Here is a 14,288-nt window from a genome sequence, read left to right on the forward strand (position 1 = left end):
TCCATCAAGTCCACGGCCGAGCCGTCCCCTAACCCAGGCAGGGAGAGGAGTTTGTCCGCCCTCTCGGCGGCGGAAAGGCGGAACCTCCGCAGCAGGAGCTGCTTGAGTGCGGTGAGTTTTCCGATCCACGGGGGAGCGCGCAGGAGCTGTATTACTCGCCTGGTGGACTGCTGGTCCAAGGCTGCGACGGTCAAGTAATACCTCTGCTCATCCTCCGTGATTCCTCGCAGTCGGAAGAGAGCCTCGACATGCACAAACCACGAAGCCGGGTCATTTTGCCAGAAGTCGGGAAGCCTCAGAGCCGCGGCGAAAACCGCCGTCCAGCGCGGCTGAGGAGACGAGGACGAATCAACGTCGCAGTCTTCTACTTCCTCGAACATGTCCATAACGTGGTCACCAATGTGGCAGGACGAAGGATGAGGCAGAGCTGAATCTTGGAACACATCTATTTCAGCGAACACAGAACTCGACTGCGACAACCCACAAAAGCCCGGGCGCGGGAGAGCTCAAAACCTCGCCCCTTTACCCACAGTTATCTGGGTGAGAGGCCCGGATCCTAGCAACCGTCACATTACACTTAAAAAAAAAGAACTAGCAATACACCGGCCTCGTTGGTTGTTTTACACAAGTGCAGGGGGTAAGTCCTGTCTCATACTGCTCTTCAGCTTCTATAAAACACGTTTAGAACTTATAAACACTTGTAGAAACATCCCATGTATTCAACCTATGCACCTTACAGACATTAAATATGTTCTCCCAGATAAGAGCTGTAACATAATTCCGCCTGCCGAGCATAGAACTGTCTTTGAGGACAGGAACCAGAATTTTACTAAACATGTAAATTCATAATGCACTGCTATGTGCAATGTGCAATGTGATGCAGTTATAAGGTCATCTGATTAAATAGAATAAATAAAGCAGCCATAATTTTCACTCTAATAGGTTGCGCCGTGAGAGATAGTTGCAGTCATCTGTGCTGCAGCAAGTGGCTTCAACCAGAACACTTGAAAAACCTGTATCCATTGAAAAGCTCCGATCCCCTGTGGTTGGACACACGGAGGACGCTGCACAGCCTCTGTAGATTCTCGTTGGTAAACGCTCATCAAGTATTTTATCTATAGAGTGAAAAGTGAGTTAGTTGTAGTTGGTGAAAAGCTGCCAGAACATTGCGGTACATGTATTTCATTGAGGAATTGTAGATGTGAGGAAAGGTCTACCTAGAATAGTGGCTGATATACACATGGTCTCTGAGGAGCACATCACCGAGGTTGTTGATGAACAGGAGGAATCTAAGCAGCTCAGACACTGGAGGGGTGGAGGAGTTGATGTCGTTCTTGTAGGTGGGGCAGTAGCTGTTGTAGGGTCAGGAGTTGTTGCAGGTAGGTCAGTAGTTGTAGGTAGATCAGTAGCTGTTGTGGGTAAGCCTGTTGTTGTTGTAGTTGAGGCAGTAGCTGTTATAGGTAGGCCAGTAGTTGTTGTAGGTAGGCCAGTAGTTGATGTAGTTGGGGTAGTAGTTGTTGTAGGTAGGCCAGGAGTTGTTGTAGATAGGCCAGTAGTTGTTGTAGTTGGGGCAGTAGTTGTTGTAGACGGGGCAGTAGTTGTAGGTAGATCAGTAGTTGTAGGTGGGGCAGTAGTTGTTGTAGGTAGGGCAGTAGTTATTGTAGATTGGGCAGTAGCTGTTGTAGGTATGACAGTAGTTGTTGGTAGATCAGTAGTTGAAGGTGGGGCAGTAATTGTTGTAGGTAGGGCAGTAGCTGTAGGTAGATCAGTAGTTGTAGGTGGGCCAGTAGTTGTTAAAGGTAGGGCAGTAGTTGTTATAGATGGGGCAGTAGTAGCTTCTGTAGGTTGACCAGTAGTTGTTGTAGGTGGGGCAGTAGTTGTAGGTAAATCAGTAGTTATAGCTGGGGCAGTAGTTGTTGTAGGTAGGGTAGTAGTTGTAGGTAGATCAGTAGTTGTAGGAGGGACAGTAGTTGTTCTAGTTGGGGCAGTAGTAGTTGTTGTAGGTAAGGCAGTAGCGTTTGTAGGTAGACCACTAGTTGTTGTAGGTGGGGCAGTAGTTTTTAGAGATGAGGAAGTAGTAGTTGTTGTAGGTTGGGCCGTAGCTGTTGTAGGTAGGCCAGTAGTTGTTGTAGTTGGGGCAGTAGTTGTTGTAGGTAGGACAGTAGTTGTTGTAGGTAGGGCAGTAGTTGTAGTTAGATCAGTAGTTGTAGGTGGGGCAGTAGTTGATGTAGGTAGGGCAGTAGTAGTTGTTGTAAATGGGGCAGTACTAGTTGTTGTAGGTTGGACAGTAATTGTTATAGGTAGGGCAGTAGTTGTTGTAGGTGGGGCAGTAGTTCTTGTAGGTAGGGCAGTAGTTGTAGGTAGATCAGTAATTGCAGTTTGGGCAGTAGTTGTAGGTAGATCAGTAGTTGTAGGTGGGGCAGTCGCTGTTGTAGGTCGGCCAGTAGTTGTTGTAGGTAGGGCAGTAATAGTAGGTAGGTTAGTAGTTGTAGATAGATCAGTAGTTGTGGGAGGGGCAGTCGTTGTTGTAGGTAAGTGAATAGTGGTTGTAGTTGGGGCAGTAGTTGTAGGTAGAACAGTAGTTGTAGGTAGGGCAGTAGTTGTTGTAGATGGGGAAGTAGTAGTTGTTGTAGGTAGACCAGTAGTTGATGTAGTTGGGGCAGTAGTTGTTGTAGGTGGGGCAGTAGTTGTTGTAGGTAGGGCAGTAGTTGTTATAGGTGGGGTAGTAGTTGTAGGTAGATCAGTAGTTGTTGCAGGTGGGGCAGTAGTTCTTATAGATGGGGCAGTAGTAGTTGTTGAAGGTAGGGCAGTAGATGTACGTAGATCAGTAGTTGTAGGTGGGGCAGTAGTTGTAGGTAGGGCAGTAATTGTTACAAGTACGGCATTATTTGTTATAGGTAGGGCAGTTGTTGTAGTTAGATCAGTAGTTTTCGATGGAGCATTAGTTGTTGTAGTTGTAGGTGGGGCAATAGTTGTTGTAGGTTGGGCAGTAGTTGTTGTAGGTGGGGCAGTAGTTGTAGGTAGATCAGTAGTTGTAGGTGGGACAGTAGTTGTTGTAGGTGGGGTAGTAGATGTTGTAGGTAGGGCAGTAGTTGTTGTAGGTTGAGCAGTAGTTGTTGTAGGTGGGGCAGTAGTTGTTGTTGGTGGAGCAGTAGTTGTTGTAGGTGGGGCAGTAGTTGTAGGTAGATTAGTAGTTGTAGGTGGGGCAGTAGTTGTTGTAGGTAGGGCAGTCGTTGTGATAGGTAGTGCAGTAGTTGATGGGGCAGTTCCTATTGTTCCTATTGTTCCTATTGTTGTAGGTATGGCAGTAGCTGTGGTAGTTGGGGCATTAGTTGTTGTAAGTAGTGCAGTAGTTGTTGCAGATGGGGCAGTAGTAGTTGTTGTAGGTATGGCCGTAGATATACGTAGAGCAGTATTTGTAGGTGAGGCTGTAGTTGTTGTGGGTAGGGCAGTAGCTGTTGTAGATGGGGCAGTAGTAGTTGTTGTAGGTATGGCCGTAGATATACGTAGAGCAGTATTTGTAGGTGACGCAGTAGCTGTTTTAGGTAGGCCGTTAGTTGTTGTAGTTGGGGCAGTAGTTGTAGGTAGATCAGTAGTTGTAGGTGGGGCAGTAGTTGTTATAGATGGGGCAGTAGTAGTTGTTAAAGGTAGGGCAGAAGCTGTTGTAGGTAGTGCAGTAGTTGTTGTAGATGGGGCAATATTAGTTGTTGTAGGTAGGGCAGTACTTGTTATAGGTTGGGCAGTAGTTGTTGTAGGTGAGGCAGTAGTTATTGAGTGGGCAGTAGTTGTTGTAGGTGGGGCAGTAGTCTTTGTAGGTAGGGCAGTAGTAGTTGTTGTAGGTGGGGTAGTAGCTGTTGTAGATGGGTCACTAATAGTTGTTAAATGTATGGCAGTAGTTGTAGGTAGGGAAGTAGTTGTAGGTAGATCAGTAGTTGTAGGTGGGGCAGTAGTTGTTATTGATGGGGCAATGGTTGTTATAGATGGGGCAGTAGTAGTTGTTGTAGGTAGGGCAGTAGCTGTTGTAGTTGGGGCAGTGATTGTAGGTAGATTAGTAGTTGTAGTTGGGGCAATAGTTGTTGTAGGTTGGGCAGTAGTTGTTGTAGATGGGGCAGTAGTGTTTGTAGGTAGAGCAGTAGTTGTTGTAGGTAGGGCAGTAGTTGTTATAGATGGGGCAGGAGTTGTTGTAGATGGGGCAGTAGTTGTTGTAGGTAGGGCAGCAGTGTTTGTAGATGGGGCAGTAGTAGTTTTTGTAAGTAGGCCAGCAGCTGTTGTAGGTAGTGCAATAGTTGTTATAGATGAGGCAGGAGTTGTTGTAGGTGGGGCAGTAGTTAGTGTAGGTAGGGTAGTAGTAGTTGTTGTGGGTAGGCCAGTAGTTGTTGTAGTTGGAGCAGTAAGTGGGGCTGTAGTTGTTGTAGATAGGGAATCAGTTTTTGTAGATGGAGCAGTAATTGCTGTAGGTAGGGCATTCATTGTTGTAGGTGAGGCAGTAGTTGTAGGTTGGGCAGTAGTTGTTTTTGGAAGGGCAGTTGTTGTTGTAGGTGTGGCTGTAGTATTTGTAGGTAGGGCAGTAGTTGTTGGTAGGGCAGTAGTTGTTGTAGGTTCAGCAGTAGTTAATGTAGGTAGGGCAGTAGTTGTTGGTAGGGCAGTAGTTGTTGTAGGTTCAGCAGTAGTAAATGTAGGTAGGGCAGTAGTTGTTGCTAGGGCAGTAGTTGTAGTTTTGGAAGTAGTTAATGTAGATAGGGCAGTAGCTGATGTCAGTAGGGCATTAGTTGTTGTAGGTAGGGTAGTAATTGTTGTAGGTAGGGCAGTAGTTGTTGTTGGTGGGGCAGTAGTTGTATTTAGGGCAGTAATTGTTATAGGTAGGGCACTGCTTGTTATAGGCATGGCAGTAGTTGTTGTTGGTGGGGCAGTAGTGTTTGTAGGTGAGGCAGTAGCCTTTGTAGGTAGGGCAGTAGTTAGTGTAGGTAGGGACATAGTTGTTGTAGGTGGAGCAGTGGCTGTTGTAGGTAGGGCAGTAATAGTTATTGGTCCGGCGGTAGTTCTTGAAGGTGAGACAGTAGTTGCTGTAGGTAAGGCAGTTGCTGTTTCAAGTTGATCAGTAGTTGTGTGTGGGGTAGTAGTTATTGTAGGTAGGGCAGTAGCTGTTGTGGGTGGGGTTGTAGTTATTGTAGGTAAGTTAGTAGTTATTGTCGGTAGGGCAGTAGTTGTAGGTTGGGCAGTAGTTGTTGTAGGTAGGGCAGCAGTGTTTGTAGATGGGGCAGTAGTAGTTTTTGTAAGTAGGCCAGCAGCTGTTGTAGGTAGTGCAATAGTTGTTATAGATGAGGCAGGAGTTGTTGTAGGTGGGGCAGTAGTTAGTGTAGGTAGGGTAGTAGTAGTTGTTGTGGGTAGGCCAGTAGTTGTTGTAGTTGGAGCAGTAAGTGGGGCTGTAGTTGTTGTAGATAGGGAATCAGTTTTTGTAGATGGAGCAGTAATTGCTGTAGGTAGGGCATTCATTGTTGTAGGTGAGGCAGTAGTTGTAGGTTGGGCAGTAGTTGTTTTTGGAAGGGCAGTTGTTGTTGTAGGTGTGGCTGTAGTATTTGTAGGTAGGGCAGTAGTTGTTGGTAGGGCAGTAGTTGTTGTAGGTTCAGCAGTAGTTAATGTAGGTAGGGCAGTAGTTGTTGGTAGGGCAGTAGTTGTTGTAGGTTCAGCAGTAGTAAATGTAGGTAGGGCAGTAGTTGTTGCTAGGGCAGTAGTTGTAGTTTTGGAAGTAGTTAATGTAGATAGGGCAGTAGCTGATGTCAGTAGGGCATTAGTTGTTGTAGGTAGGGTAGTAATTGTTGTAGGTAGGGCAGTAGTTGTTGTTGGTGGGGCAGTAGTTGTATTTAGGGCAGTAATTGTTATAGGTAGGGCACTGCTTGTTATAGGCATGGCAGTAGTTGTTGTTGGTGGGGCAGTAGTGTTTGTAGGTGAGGCAGTAGCCTTTGTAGGTAGGGCAGTAGTTAGTGTAGGTAGGGACGTAGTTGTTGTAGGTGGAGCAGTGGCTGTTGTAGGTAGGGCAGTAATAGTTATTGGTCCGGCGGTAGTTCTTGAAGGTGAGACAGTAGTTGCTGTAGGTAAGGCAGTTGCTGTTTCAAGTTGATCAGTAGTTGTGTGTGGGGTAGTAGTTATTGTAGGTAGGGCAGTAGCTGTTGTGGGTGGGGTTGTAGTTATTGTAGGTAAGTTAGTAGTTATTGTCGGTAGGGCAGTAGTTGTAGGTTGGGCAGTAGTTGTTGTAGGTAGGGCAATAGTTGTTATAGATGGGGCAGGAGTTGTTGTAGGTGGGGCAGCAGTTAGTGTAGGTAGGGTAGTAGTAGTTGTTGTGGGTAGGCCAGTAGTTGTTGTAGTTGGAGCAGTAAGTGGGGCTGTAGTTGTTGTAGATAGGGAATCAGTTTTTGTAGATGGAGCAGTAATTGCTGTAGGTAGGGCATTCATTGTTGTAGGTGAGGCAGTAGTTGTAGGTTGGGCAGTAGTTGTTTTTGGAAGGGCAGTTGTTGTTGTAGGTGTGGCTGTAGTATTTGTAGGTAGGGCAGTAGTTGTTGGTAGGGCAGTAGTTGTTGTAGGTTCAGCAGTAGTTAATGTAGGTAGGGCAGTAGTTGTTGGTAGGGCAGTAGTTGTTGTAGGTTCGGCAGTAGTAAATGTAGGCAGGGCAGTAGTTGTTGCTAGGGCAGTAGTTGTAGTTTTGGAAGTAGTTAATGTAGATAGGGCAGTAGCTGATGTCAGTAGGGCATTAGTTATTGTAGGTAGGGTAGTAATTGTTGTAGGTAGGGCAGTAGTTGTTGTTGGTGGGGCAGTAGTTGTTGTATTTAGGGCAGTAATTGTTATAGGTATGGCACTGCTTGTTATAGGCATGGCAGTAGTTGTTGTTGGTGGGGCAGTAGTGTTTGTAGGTGAGGCAGTAGCCTTTGTAGGTAGGGCAGTAGTTAGTGTAGGTAGGGACATAGTTGTTGTAGGTGGAGCAGTGGCTGTTGTAGGTAGGGCAGTAATAGTTATTGGTCCGGCGGTAGTTCTTGAAGGTGAGACAGTAGTTGCTGTAGGTAAGGCAGTTGCTGTTTCAAGTTGATCAGTAGTTGTGTGTGGGGTAGTAGTTATTGTAGGTAGGGCAGTAGCTGTTGTGGGTGGGGTTGTAGTTATTGTAGGTAAGTTAGTAGTTATTGTCGGTAGGGCAGTAGTTGTAGGTTGGGCAGTAGTTGTTGTAGGTAGGGCAATAGTTGTTATAGATGGGGCAGGAGTTGTTGTAGGTGGGGCAGTAGTTAGTGTAGGTAGGGTAGTAGTAGTTGTTGTGGGTAGGCCAGTAGTTGTTGTAGTTGGAGCAGTAAGTGGGGCTGTAGTTGTTGTAGATAGGGAATCAGTTTTTGTAGATGGAGCAGTAATTGCTGTAGGTAGGGCATTCATTGTTGTAGGTGAGGCAGTAGTTGTAGGTTGGGCAGTAGTTGTTTTTGGAAGGGCAGTTGTTGTTGTAGGTGTGGCTGTAGTATTTGTAGGTAGGGCAGTAGTTGTTGGTAGGGCAGTAGTTGTTGTAGTTTTGGAAGTAGTTAATGTAGATAGGGCAGTAGCTGATGTCAGTAGGGCATTAGTTATTGTAGGTAGGGTAGTAATTGTTGTAGGTAGGGCAGTAGTTGTTGTTGGTGGGGCAGTAGTTGTTGTATTTAGGGCATTAATTGTTATAGGTAGGGCACTGCTTGTTATAGGAATGGCAGTAGTTGTTGTTGGTGGGGCAGTAGTGTTTGTAGGTGAGGCAGTAGCCTTTGTAGGCAGGGCAGTACTTAGTGTAGGTAGGGACGTAGTTGTTGTAGGTGGAGCAGTGGCTGTTGTAGGTAGGGCAGTAATAGTTATTGGTCCGGCGGTAGTTCTTGAAGGTGAGACAGTAGTTGTTGTAGGTAAGGCAGTTGCTGTTTCAAGTTGATCAGTAGTTGTAGGTGGGGTAGTAGTTATTGTAGGTAGGGCAGTAGCTGTTGTGGGTGGGGTAGTAGTTATTGTAGGTAAGTTAGTAGTTATTGTCGGTAGGGCAGTAGTTGTAGGTTGAGCAGTAGTTGTTGTAGGTAGGGCAATAGTTGTTATAGATGGGGCAGGAGTTGTTGTAGGTGGGGCAGTAGTTAGTGTAGGTAGGGTAGTAGTAGTTGTTGTGGGTAGGCCAGTAGTTGTTGTAGTTGGAGCAGTAAGTGGGGCTGTAGTTGTTGTAGATAGGGAATCAGTTTTTGTAGATGGAGCAGTAATTGCTGTAGGTAGGGCATTCGTTGTTGTAGGTGAGGCAGTAGTTGTAGGTTGGGCAGTTGTTGTTGTAGATAGGGCAGTAGTTGTTTTTGGAAGGGCAGTTGTTGTTGTAGGTGTGGCTGTAGTATTTGTAGTTGTTGTTAGGGCAGTAGTTGTTGTAGGTTCGGCAGTAGTTAATGTAGGTAAGGCAGTAGTTGTTGGTAGGGCAGTAGTTGTTGTAGGTTCGGCAGTAGTAAATGTAGGTAGGGCAGTAGTTTTTGCTAGGGCAGTAGTTGTTGTAGTTTTGGAAGTAGTTAATGCAGATAGGGCAGTAGCTGATGTCAGTAGGGCATTAGTTATTGTAGGTAGGGTAGTAATTGTTGTAGGTAGGGCAGTAGTTGTTGTTGATGGGGCAGTAGTTGTTGTATTTAGGGCAGTAATTGTTATAGGTAGGGCACTGCTTGTTATAGGCATGGCAGTTGTTGTTGTTGGTGGGGCAGTAGTGTTTGTAGGTGAGGCATTAGCCTTTGTAGGCAGGGCAGTAGTTAGTGTAGGTAGGGACGTAGTTGTTGTAGGTGGAGCAGTGGCTGTTGTAGGTAGGGCAGTAATAGTTATTGGTCCGGCGGTAGTTCTTGAAGGTGAGACAGTAGTTGTTGTAGGTAAGGCAGTTGCTGTTTCAAGTTGATCAGTAGTTGTAGGTGGGGTAGTAGTTATTGTAGGCAGGGCAGTAGCTGTTGGGGGTGGGGTAGTAGTTATTGTAGGTAAGTTAGTAGTTATTGTCGGTAGGGCAGTAGTTGTAGTCGTTGGTGCAGTTGTGGTTGCCTTTGTTGTAGTTATTGTTGTTGTTGTTGTTGTTGTTGTTGTTGTTGTTGTTGTTGTTGTTGTTGTAGTTCTAGCTGTTATAATACCACCATTACATCGATCTCCTTGACAACAGATTGGTCCACTGCTGATGGTACCAATGTCTTCCAGCAGTGGAAACATTTCCAGATCTTGTCCAACTTCACACACACTTTGAGACGAACAACCAAACACTGGAGAATCCACTGAACCTCTTGTTACTGAGGAAGAAGACATGCTCTCATAAATGTACATTTTAATTATTTGCATTTATTTAATTTTTTGTATGCCAATGCAGAGTGTTTAATTCAATATTTAGCGTCAAAGCTTGGAAGTCATAGAAATATATATCATCTCAGAAGTCATTGTGAAGAGATTTGATTTGGACACAAGTCAACATCACTGAAAGTTATAACTCACTAGTTCCTTGAAAGCATCGATCCTCAGCTCCTTCACATTGTGTTGAAACCGAGCAATTACTTTGACCAGGAGAACAGCTGAAACACAATCTACCATTGTCTGTCTCAGGAGTTGGAGCTGAAACATTAAAGGACAATGAGTTTTATCACAAGACAAGAGAATATTTAGGTTCATTAAATCAAATAAACAGATTGAATCAGGTGTGTCCAAACTCGGTCCTGGAGGGCCGGTGTCCTGAATGTTTAGTTCTCTCCCTGCTTCAGCATACATGAACGTAATGATGATGTCATCACCAAGGTTGTGAAAAAGCCCAATAACCAGCCCTTCATTGCAATCAGGTGTCTTACCTAGGGAGGAGCTAAACCCTGCAGGATGCCGGCCCTCCAGGACTGAGCTTGGACACCCCTGGATTAAATAAAGCAGCCATATTTGAAGGGTGGTGCCCCGAGGTCATCTGATTAAAAAGATTAAATATTATTAGTACTCACCAGGAAGAGTTTCACCATTACAGTCATTAGTGTCACAGCATATGGCAGACGCCAGAAAACTTGAAATTCCAACATTTGCCGAAAATGTCTGATTTCCTGTGGTTGGACACATGTTGGACGTTGCACAGCCTTTGAAGACTGAAGTTGTTCTGCCTATCAATTGAAAACAATGAGGAAATTGTAGTTGGTGAAAAGCTGCCAGAACGTTGCAATACATGTATTTAATTTAGGAATTCTGGAGATGAAGAAAAGTCTACCTAAAATAGTGGCTGATATACACATGGTCTCTGAGGAGCACGTCACTGAGGTTGTTGATGAACAGAAGGAATCTGAGCAGCTCAGACATTGGAGAGGTGGAGGAGGTGGAATTGTAGATGGTTCCGGTCTTGTCAGTGTTCCATCATTACACAGATCTCCTTGACAACAGATTGGTCCAGTGGTGAAGGTTCCAATATTTTCCAGTAGTGGAAACATCCCCAGGTCTGGAGCAGCTTCACACACACTTTGAGATATACAACCAAAAGATGGAGCATCCTGAAAACTGTTCATCACTGTAGAAGAAGAAAACAAACAAAAATTAATGCTACAAGCAACCTGGATCAGGACTTTGCACTCTGGCCTGTCAGGATCGGTCCAGTCAGGGCCTCGGTCCCATTTATATATTGAAAAAATATATAATGTTTTAATAAACAAGGACTTTTATTTTGAAGGACTTTGTGTTTTTTTTTTATTTGTAACAATCCTGGGTTTTTATTGCACAATAATCTTAGTCTTTTGCGCAACACTTGGGTTTTTATTGCTCAATATTCTCCCAAGCTTCACTGAATCACATGGCCTCAGAGAAAGAAAGAGAGAGAGAGAGAGAGACAGAGAGACAGAGAGAGAGAGAGAGAGAGAGAGTGAGGGAGAGGGAGACCAATTTAACCAAACTATTGGGGAAACGGCTCCTCACAGATCCCCCCGACTTTGGTGCAATTTTAATCAACTTTTCTTTTTTTGAGAGGAAAATCTGTTATCTTTCAGTCTATATGGGATTCAAAGCAGCCAGACTTATACTTTAGACCGGGGGTTCTGCAGTCCTGTATGGTTCAATTCTCTCCCAGCTGCAACACACCTCATTGCAATGAGGGGCTCATTATTGTGCTTTTTCACAAGCTTGGTGATAACATCATCAGACTGAGGTATGCTGAAGCAAGAAGAGAGCTAAAACATGCAGGACTATGGCCGTCCTGGCCCGAAGTTGAGTACCTCGACTTTTGACCCAAGGAGCCTCGGTTTGATGTACGATTTTCCTCTCATACGAGTCCGCTGTAAACATTTAAAATCCTAGGAGGAAAACAGACGACAGCATTTTTGTCTCAATGTAAAGGCCATGTTTTATGGAGTTATCCACACGTGTTGCATCATCTTGTTCAGCAGGTCCTTGGCACGATTCTGATCTCCTCGCAAATTGTGGCCTTCCTGCTCGATTTAGGTTTGGGGTGTCAGAATGTGATTTTTAGATTTGGTTTTGGTATGATGTCTACGACATTCCTACAGCCTGTGGTGGCTGTTTTAGTGATCCAAGGTGGCGCTAGGGATCACATTTTGATACTCTGAGATTTTGAATGATGTTGAAGTGGCAAAATACATTGAAACACCTTTGTTCAAGGACTTAATCAGAAGACTCACCAGATGCTTCAACGCATCGATCCTCTACGCCTTGACATTGTAGTAAAATCAAGCAATCACCTCGACGAGGAATACAAGTGAAACATAGTCCACCATTGATTGTCTGATTAGTCGGAGCTGAAACATTAAACAAAAATAGGTTTTACTAGAAGATGAGAGAACATTTTTCCAATCAAAATTACTTTGTGTTTCTTTTTCATAACACAGATTAAAAGAATCTATACAATTTAAGGGTGGTGCCCCGAGGTCATCTGATTAAACAGTTTAAACTTCATCAATACTCACCAGGAAGAGTTTCCCTGTTACAGTCATCACTATCACAACATCTGGCATCTGCCAGCAAACTTAAAGTTGCAACATCTACTGAAAATGTCTGATCTCCTGTGTTTGGACACACGGAGGACGTTGCACAGCCTTTGAAGATTCTCTCTGTTGTAGATGGTGGTCGAGGTAGAAGTGATGTATCTACAGCGTGAAGAATGATTTAGTTGTAGTTGGTGAAAAGCTGCCAGAATGTCTTGATAGTGGCAGTACATGAACAACATGTACTGCAACTTGCAGTACATGTATGTCATTGAGGAAATCTAGAGAAGAAGAAAAGTCTACCTCGAATAGTGGCTGATATACACATGGTCTCTGAGGAGCACGTCACTGAGGTTGTTGATGAACAGGATGAATCAGAGCAGCTCAGACATTGGAGTGCTTGAACTGCAGCGAAAAAAAAGGAAAAGATTAATCACATCTTGTGTAAAAAAAAACAAAAACAAAAACAATCCTTTAAATTTCACAGTGATTTTACAAAGTAAAAAGGACCCACCCAGAGTCGAGCTCTGAGGAACTCCAAACCATCATCAGCATAAATCGAACTTACCGGAGACAGACGATGTGAGGAACAGAGTCAGAAAAATAATCAGCTCCATCGTGAAGAGCAGCAACCAAACTGTCTGAGCTTGTTTATGTCATGGATTCTCATGTGTCAAGGAAGTAATTAACTAATGTTGCTTGTCTGCATTTCAAAGCACTTCAATTGTTTACACCATACCGGTTCTATTTCATCCCTCCTGACCGCAAGAGGCATTGCTTCAGGCACTAGATGACACCGTCTCGTGAATATGCAGGTCTAGTGTAATACAAACTGTTAGGTAAATTTGTATTTTATGTTTATTATTAGTACTTGATATAATGGGAATTAACATTTTGTAAGTTATCGTTGTTTCATGCATGTCTATTATAACCACTGTTCACTGTTTCACACCTGCAAGGGCACGAGTCTTTGTATTATTGAAACTACCACTCTGAGACTCTTCAAGGTCTCTGGCCTCTGGGCCGGGGGACATCTTATCTGAGACTCCTGCTTCAACTGTGTGAACCACACACACACACACACACACACACACACACACACACACACACACACACACACACACACAGGCCTGGAAACCAGTGTTAACCTGCTTTGTCTGTGTATGAAAATGTAACTGCCTACTCTAACTTTGAATAAAACGGGGCAGAGAAATGAAGATCGGGGCCGATCGGTGAACTTCAGCTCCTGAGGTGAATTCATTTCTCTGTCCTTGTACAAGCTGACTTATTGTTATGACTCTTTATTGCTCTCGATACTGGGGTTGTCTCTCTTCTCTCATTCTTGCAGGTTTTGTACCTAACACAAACAAAGTCACGTGTGACCCTGAGGACCCAGTAGTCTATAACTTCCGGTCCCGTCCGAGGCACTGTCTCTTGAATCTTCTCGCATACGCAGGTCGTATTTTGAGAGCGTTGGTGGCTTCGCTAAAAGCGGAGCCTGTGGTTTATCCAGCTGCTCGCCGGTAGCTCCGTTACATTGTGGTCGGAGTAGCGGAGTCTACGTTTTCCAGGAGCTGCAGCGCACAGAGACCTTGGTCGGCCCAGGAGATCCCAGCACACATCAACGTGCTGGAGTTGCGAGCCATGCATGCTGCACTGAGGCATTTCCTGCCATACCTCAGGGGCCAGCAAGTACTGATTCGGGCAGACAATACTGCCGCTGTCTCCCAGGTTAACCGCCAAGGGGGCACGAGGTCAACCCAGTTGCTGCATGTGACCGAAGGTCTCCTGACTTGGGCTATGTCCCGCCTGGCCAGCGTAAGAGCAATTTGCCAGGTCGGATGAATCAGGTGGCCGACTTCCTATCCTGCAGCAGCCCTCACTCGGGGGAATGGAGGCTCCCCCCGGAGGTAGTACTCGATATTTGGGGCCTTTATGGCAGAACGGAGGTATACATCTTTGCCTCAGACAAGACATCACATTACCCCCTGTGGTTCTCCTGGACAGAGGACACCAGTCCACTGGTGCAGGATGCCCTGGCACACAACTGGCCAGAAGGGTTTCTGTATGCTTTCCCCCCCCTCCTGCTAATCCCAACCATGCTGGCCATCCTGTGGCCCTGCTGAAGAGCAGGGCCACAGGATACTTCTGGTGGCCCCCTTCTGGCCAGGCAGGACATGTTTTCCTCTGTCTACACAGACACAGAGAGAGTGGGAGCCTTTTCAAAAGTTGAGTTTTGCCCAGTTTTCACAGATTCCGTGTTTTCTAAACATTTTACATTAGGAGCAGGTTTTCAACAAGTTGTGTTTTCCATTGTCGCCAAGCACCGTTGTCACTTAAACACACTCTCAAAAAGCA

The sequence above is a fragment of the Blennius ocellaris genome (assembly GCF_963422515.1).
Source record: "Blennius ocellaris genome assembly, chromosome: 11".
NCBI lineage: Eukaryota > Metazoa > Chordata > Actinopteri > Blenniiformes > Blenniidae > Blennius > Blennius ocellaris.